This window comes from Glycine soja, chromosome 17, assembly GCF_004193775.1.
Source record: "Glycine soja cultivar W05 chromosome 17, ASM419377v2, whole genome shotgun sequence".
NCBI lineage: Eukaryota > Viridiplantae > Streptophyta > Magnoliopsida > Fabales > Fabaceae > Glycine > Glycine soja.
Genome location: NC_041018.1, coordinates 7605540 through 7614350, shown reverse-complemented (window position 1 = coordinate 7614350; position 8811 = coordinate 7605540). Strand labels below are relative to the sequence as shown.

At 31.9% G+C, this 8811-nt stretch overlaps 1 pseudogene; it reads left to right on the top strand.

The window, feature by feature from the left end:
• The first annotated feature begins 3456 nt into the window (after positions 1-3456).
• On the top strand, positions 3457-5772 carry LOC114393528 (annotated as a pseudogene).
• The last annotated feature ends 3039 nt before the right edge of the window (positions 5773-8811 follow it).

Here is an 8811-nt window from a genome sequence, read left to right as displayed (position 1 = left end):
CAAAAGTGAAAAAAATGCGACAAACTTATTCATCTCTTAACTTTCGTTTATTACCGTCAACAAAAGAACTTACCTGACACACACACATTCTGGGACAAATTTGTCGGTGTTCTACATATTTAAAGATGAAAATAACTATTTATAAAAAAATATAATGTAATATTCATCATCCTTTTTTTTTAATCGTTGCAAACAAAATATTACAATAAACACTTAAAAAGATAGGAAAACAAAAATAAGTTAAAACAAACGTAATAATAAGTATAATATTGATTAATAAGCACAATCTATCTATTATTCTGAAATTTCTAATATGACAGTACCTTACCCAAAACATGAGACTCAAACAAAATTACACAGTCATTAAATTAATCCTTGTTGATGGATTAACAAATGCACAAATGCGTCTCAAGTAGTAAAGTTAAAATCGAAGTCCGAGTATCGTATCTACAAGAACTTTGTTTGTACTTAGGTAGATGAATATTTTATTAAGAAATTTTTTTGGAAAGGTTGTAGAAAATAATAAATTAAATTGCTGAAAATTAAATCAAACAAGAAAAAAAATAAACATTAATTAAGTAAGTACATAAAAGATAAGAAAATTCAATATTATTGTATAAGAAAATTCAAAAGATGAAAATGTTGGGAACTTAAACTACCAGAGCTAATATTTGATGTAATGTTAATGATTTGTTTCTATTTATAATTATTTCAATTTACACTTATATCTACTAGTATACTCTAACTTTGATCCCCTGCATGAAAGAGCCTGATTTATTTATTTTCTCTCTCAAATCCCTTTCCAGAGCTAAAATAGTAAATTGCATTAAGAATAAAGATATATATAAGGCTAAACAAATATCATCTATCCCTAGTGGTAGATTGATATTCTTTAGAAAATAATGTTTTTTAATGTTATCCTTAAAACTTATCATACAAATGGGTGATCAAGCCACAAACAATAATATTAAGCACAGGAAAAAAAAAGATAATGCAAATGTAATATTCATCATAAATAGATAGGAAGAGAAATTACATCAAGAAGTAGTTGGCTTTCAAGTTCCCAACAAAGTGGGTTTAACCTCTCATTGTCATGGAGGTTTTTTAATTACAAGAGGTGAATATTCAATAAAAGGGGAAAAGACAAGAAAGGAAATGGAGGGAAGGAATGACTCCGGACGCTTATTTCTTCTTCTTTTAGCATTTGTCTTCTATAAAAAATTGTATTCTTTTGGAATTTCTATGTGTCTTTTTCTTTTCTTTTTTTCTTCTTCTTTTATAGGTGCAAAATAGTGAACTTCTTGTACTAAGTCCGCATTTACTTTCCTCAATTAATTATGTTTTCCTTAATTATTCTACTTTTCTTAATTAGCTTTGATTTCTTGTGTTTCATTTTACTCACTAAGCTTCATAAATTCATCACTTTTAATATTCTCTGCACAAAAACTTAAATGATATTAATTTAAGAATTATTTGTTCAAAAAGGAAAAATTAAAAAGAAAAAAATTACAAATTCCTATAATTTAATCCCCAAAATATACTCATAATTAGCAGTTATCAATCCTTACAAAAAAAATAGACCCAAGTTGATTTTGTCACTACCTAATATTGCCACAATAAAAATTCCAGAGCAATAAATAAATTATGCTTATTAATCAACATTATGTTTATTATTATGTTTGTTCTGATTTATGTTTGCTTTCTTATTTTTTTAAGTGTTTATTGTAATGTTATACTTGTAAAGATTAAAAAAATAGAAAAGATGAAAATTAAATTATATGTTAGGTAAACAGTTGTTTTCATCCTTGAATATGCAGAACGTTGACAGATTCATCCATGAATGTGTTACGTGGGCTCTTTTAGTAACAGTAATGGACAAAAGTTAATAGATGAAAAGATTTGTCGCACTTTTTTTACTTTCGAGAATTAAAATTTATTTTTTCATCTTTCAAGAACGAATTTGTCAATAATCTACATATTCAAGGACAAAATTGACTATTTATCCTATTACTTAAAACTTTATATAGTTCAACGTGTTTGACTTGGAGTGATTTCAGGATGATTATCTTTTGGACAGTTTTCTAGAAAACATATGAGTGAGGATAAAAAGACGTTCAAAATTTTTAGATTAATTTGTGAGGACAGTCATTGTTCCTAAAAACAACCGCAACAAATTGTTTAGTCTCAGAAAAGACTACCTATAAAGGATTTTAACCGATAAAGAATCCTAATCAATAAGAATATTAAATAAAATATCATATTGTGAGTTGTGAAAAAGTTGACAATCAAAGATGATGTTACAACAATCTTTTTTACGTGCAAATTCTCGTTAGTTGCGGAGAGCTCTCCCTAGCAAAGCAGTTTTAGACGGAGGAATAGAAGCCTTTCCAAATTTTCTTGACCCAACCAACCTCATTTTGCTTAGGATAAAGAAAAAGATAATTGTCCTTGAGGGACAACTCTCCGGTTTAAGACGTCCTCCAAACTAGGCGATCTTCCTCGCAATAAGAAATAGGATAAAAAAAACATGATGAAAGTTGCAGTAATGAAAAATGGTAAATTCCATTTGCCATCTAGCCAAAAGTCACTAACAGTGGCCTTAAGGTTGGACTAGCGTTCTATCAAAGGAATATTCAAAGAGTCTGCAATAGCATAACCTATCCCACTGTCGCGCCAAAAATTCATGGACCCGTTTCCTAGCAACCAGGTGGTATTGTCCATGACAGAACCCATGGAAGATTTAATTCCAATCCACAAGAAAGTTTAAAAAGTGTGTTAATTCGCTAATATATATACTTTGAAGTTTGAAAGGATTAACATAAAAGCGGCCCTCGTTTAGGAAAGATTTAATCCAAATTTGACCTTTATACTTTTTTAAACTTGGGGTTAATTACTTTATAAAATCTACTTGCATGCATATCATTCTTTTGACCGTATAAAAGAAGAAGAAAATTCACGCTTCTAAAACTCTTGTGCTGGCTCATGACAAAATTGGTACAAGACTGAGAAGATATTTCACAAAAAAAAAATAGGAAAACGGTTAGTAAATTAAAATATCCTAGCTGAATCTACGGGGTTTAGCGACTAATGAAATATCATGCCTTTGTCACTCACCTAACTTAATACTATATGAAAAGCACGTGAACCCATCTCCAAAACTATAGCTTGCATGCAGACACAATCACCTCCATCCATCACAAATCATACGTACGCGCAACAAATCCTAGGTTGTTTGGAGAAGGCACCTAAAAATCTCAATTTTTTGACCGCGTTGAAAGAATCAGCGAGCAATAGTACATAATTCGGAGACGAAAAAGAAATACAAAATTAAAATCTTCTCCGCTTTGCTTGGCCTTATCAAAATGGAATACACATAAAACTAAGTTCCATTTTATATTTTATAGATAACATAATATATGAAGGAGTTGAATGGAGTTATAAACCCAGAACTTAGAAATGGAGAATGTGATGAACACTGATTCACATGGTGCACTAGAGTTAGAACATGAGCGAACACCCGCACCACCCTCTTCTTCTTCTGCTGCTGTTTGTGCTTCCAAGAAAAGCAGGAGGGTGAAGATCCATCAAATATATCATTGGCACGTAATTCCCTCCACATTAATTTTGCAATTTATGTAACAATATTAATAATATATAATTCATTGTTCTAATGAACGTCATTAATTTGATTTGAAAAGGTAATGAGTCTTCCGAGAAATTGAAATCCATGAGTTTGGTATCAAATCTAACAGTGTACCTGCTCACAAATTACAACCAGAGTGGCATATTTGTGGTGAATGTGGTGCAAATTTTGGAATGGATCCTCCAACTTCTTCTCAATAATCGGTGCTTTCATTTCTGATTCTTATCTGGGAAGATTCCGGACCCTCCTCTATGGCTGTTTTGCATCACTTCTGGTAAGGAAATTTACATGCATGTCCCTGTCTTTCTTTCTACCTTGCAATGCCTGAATTAAATGTAACTTCCAAAAAGTATTGAAATTGAAAAACAAATTGAGAAGAAGTGCTCAATTGTTCATTGATTCAATGATGAAGTATCATGATAAAACAAAATGTAGCAAATCATATCCAAATTATCAACAGGCCAGTTAATTAAGCAATATTGGTTGGTTATATTATAGGAAATAAAATGAATCACAGACTACGATTGAGCATTGCACCAAAATTTCAAATCCCTTATTGCTCAAATTACTTTCTTAATTACTAACCTGGTAGAGATCATGTGTGTGTGTGTGTGTGAGTATCACAAGCTTGGATTGTATTTGACAGGGTAGTTTGACCATAACCCTAACAGCAGGTATACATCAACAGAGACCCCATACCTGCCAGGACAAGGAGAGACCTCATTGTCAATTGCCATAAGCCTGGCAGCTAGCTGTCCTCTTTGCAGGCCTTGGACTCTTATCCATAGGAGCTGGTGGCTTTAGGCCATGCAACATTGCTTTTGGTGCTGACCAATTTGACACCAACACAGAGAAAGGAAGGGGACAACTTGAGAGCCTCTTCTATTGGTGGTACTTCACTTTCCCCATTGTACTTGTTGTAGCCCTCACTGTTGTTGTCTATATCCAAACCAACATAAGCTGGACCTTAGGATTTGCAATTCCAACTGCTTGTGTTGCCTTCTCAATCACCATCTTCCTATTCGGCCGCCACACTTACATTTGCAAGGAGCCTCAAGGGAGCATCTTCACAGACATGGCTAAAGTTATTGTGGCCGCGTTTCAAAAACACAACATTCAGGCTTCTGGTAGAGCCATTTACAATCCTGCTCCTGCTTCTACATTGGAGAATGATAGGATTGTTCAGACGGATGGGTTCAAGCTCCTTGACAAGGCTGCTATAATATCTGATCCTAATGAGTTGAATGACCAAGGAATGGCTAGGAATGTTTGGAGGCTTTGTAGTTTGCAACAAGTGTAACACTTCAAGTGCTTGTTGGGAATTCTGCCAGTGTGGGTGGCAGGAATTTGCTGCTTCATTGTGATGGACCAACATAACACTTTTGGAGTGCTTCAAGTTGTTCAAACCATAAGGTCTATTGGACCACACTTCAAGGTCCCACCAGGGTGGATGAACCGTCAATGGTAGCACTCTCAGTATGGATATACATTTATGAGGGTGTCTACATTCCCCTAGTGAAGAAGATCACTAAAAAGCCTCCAAGATTGAGCATGAGGCAAAGAATCAGAATTGGGATCTTGTAGTCCATCCTATGCATGTTGGTGGCAGCAATTGTTGAAAAGAAGTGCCCCGACTCGGCTTTGAAACATGGCTTGTTCATTTCACCATTGAGCTATGCATTGTTGATGCCTCAGTTTGCACTGTCAGGCCTCAATGAGGCCTTTGCTACTGTTGCTATAATGGAATTCTTCAGACCTTGCAAATGCCAGAGAACATGAGAACTGTTGCTGGGGCATTGTTTTTCCTTAGCTTGTCCATTGCAAACTACATAGGGTCCTTGATTGTCAATATTGTCCACAAAGTAACATCAATGAGAGGAAAAAGAGCATGTATAGGGGGTCATGACTTGAATCTCAATAGGCTTGACCTCTACTATTATTTCATTGCCGCACTAGGAGTTTTGAATTTTATCTACTTCAATTTCTTTGCAACCCGTTATATAATTAGTGATGAGGAGGATGAGATCACAGAGGTGCAGCCAGAAAATTCAATTGCTGTGGGAGAATCATCTGAACCAAATGATGAGAAGGTCTTGGATAGAACAGGCACAAGACAAAGGACAACATGATCATATTCTCCTCTTGTTGGAGTTTAAATTAAAAAAAAAAAATCAAATTCTTTAGTGCTATGTATTTATTTGTTGTTAGATTATTATTATTTTCTTTAAAGAAACTTTATGCAATTCAGTTTTTGGTGTGGTATTGCATCTTTTACTATAAATATCCTTCTGTGTCGGACACTATGTGCTAACTAGATAGTAGTAAATAGTAGTTTGAGATTCCACTAATTATTGTACTTTGGTCACATTACATTTACATTTATAGCTTCTTTCTTTGACAGATTTAAAATTCTTCCGATTTTAGTTTACCTTCCATACAAAGTACATTTATCATTAGGCCTTTCCATTTTGTTTTTAATTAAAAACACAAGCCTAGTGGACGAATTATGGTGCCAGATTTTATACCCGACTTCCATCTTAATTTCTTGTTTCATTGTTCTCTGTTTTGTTTGCTATCCATGATTAGTGTGTTTGGAAACCTTCGAAGACGTGCGTAAATCCATGAAATCGAGTCATAAGTAGAAAAAACCACAGATGCTACTAAACATCTTTTGTTTTGACTCGGATAAAGTGCAAGCACAGGAGTACCCACCTTGAGTTTTCTTTTGTTTTAGTACTTGGGTTTGTAAAAAAATTATATTGGAAGGGTAATGTCTATATTTTTAAGTGCATTCACAGTTTTCAATAAAAATTTATTATTGTTTTTGAAAAATATAATTTCATAATAGTAAAAAAAAGTATAAATAAAGGTAATAGATTCAAACACAATATTCTAACATATTTTCTTTAATATACTTGCATTTTGGCACTGTGTGCATGTTGGGTGGTTATGTAGTAATATTATATACTCACTCAACATTTGGTCTTAGATATAAAAAAATATATAACACATTAATTAAAAAAAATAGTTAATCATATTTAATTAAAAAGTATTTTTTAATTTATTTTTCATTGAAACTTGGTATAAAAAATTAGAAAGAGACATTGAAATTAAAACCTTAATTAAATGAATGATATTTTAAAGATAATTACAATAAATAAAATAAATTAAATTAAAATTTTCTTATATATAAAACAAAGAATTATTTTGACCAGGGAGTACTAAGAAGTACTAAGTCATGCGGAATTACTTGTTTTCAGAAAATTACATTAGCATTCAAGTTATCCGACTTTTATTTTTATAGACAAAATAAAGTTTCAGAAAATCTTAATGCTATTACAGTATCTCTTTTGCTTTCTTTTGATTACATACTCCTGCACTTCATTAATATTGCTGCTGCGCTTAATTATCTTATCTTATCTTCTTCATGTATACGTACCCTACTCAAGAGACCTTTGATTCGTTATTTCCTCCGTCCCCACTTCCTTCTTCTCGTTAATCAATTCAACTTATTCCACTTCAGAAGCTGTTGATGATCTCGTAGTCATATATAAAGATCTCTTGGTCAATATCATTAAATATCTACCACTACTTTAATTAGTTATGGCACATTTATAGCTATTATATGACACATTTATATGGCACGTCTCATGGTGTACCAGGAATAATAATGTTAATTGCGATGTTGACTTCTGAGGACTCTGGTGGAGGTGATGCCTTTCACCCCCAAAAAAAAAAATAAAAATACCGACGTAGCAAAAGAGATGTTGCTGTCAAGTGTATATTTCCATCACGGTAGTTCTGCAATGAAACATAGTGGTGAGACCCGGTCTCATCATTAATCTGTTCGACTTAATGAGTTAATAGGTCACTAATTTAATTGTTGGGTTAGTAATTGATTTAGTTTAACTTAGCATATATTAAAAATTTAAAAATTATATATATTATATAAGTATTAATTGGAGTAAGAAAAATTTATTCATACTTCAAAATCTAAAATAACAATTGATAATAATGAAATATTAAAATGATATTATAAAAATAATTTATTATTTTTTTTATAAAAACAACTAGATCTGACCGATCTAACTGAGATCTGATACCTAACTGATCAGATCATCTCGAATCAATTACATGACTGATTCAATAGTAAAATCGGTCTGGTTAAACCACCAGATCTTAATTAGACCGGTTTGACACAGAATCGAATTTTACAACTATGCTATGAAGTTAACAAGCTAAAAAAATATTTCTCATATATTAAATGGGATATAGTTGACATTTAATAATTTCAAATAAATTTAAATTACTTTTTTAAAATATTTTTAACTACTATTTATTTATCTTCTAGTCACTAGTGTACATAGGTCTTTTTAGGTTAGATTTGATCAGACATGTGACTCAATCCACTCCAATTAAATCTAAATGAGTTGGTTTGAGTCGATTTTTTAAGAAACAAAAATAAAACTTAAATTAAATCAATTTATTTATAAACGATTTGGATTGTATTAGATTAATAGATTAAAATATTTAAATTTATATGTTATTTTTTTAAAACTAAATTTTTATTAATTGGAATAGCAAATAGATTACTTATAATTGTTACAAATTTATAAGTCAACAGGTCTAATCAATAATAATAATAATTTAATATAAATTAAGGATTTAATAGACCTTACCAATGAATCAATGCGTCCTGATATTTAAAATCCATTATCTAATAAAAAAACTTAACTACTTTGATTGGTATAATTTGGATCTAATTAGAACACATATAAATTACCAAATTCAAACTACTTAAATTGATTTGAATGTATTCAGATTTGCAAGTCACGTATACTCATAAACATCCTACTACAAGTGCACCATTTGATTGCATGGTCCACCGTAGAATCGTCCATACAATTTGATTCCTTCGTACAGAAATTGATCAATGATTGATAGTGTTACTGCACGACCAGTACACCAATCACTTCTTCAACCCTACCTATGTGCAAACGTCCAACACATTACACATGCAACTCTTAAATTAAAAAAAAGTTGTGTGGAACACGCGTTTACGCGCACAAGCCCATACAAAATTGAAAATTCAATGGATTATAACCCTAAAGCAATGGATACAGCATCAAGCAAGCCCTCTTTTCTTGGTCAAGGTATAGTGAGAGTGA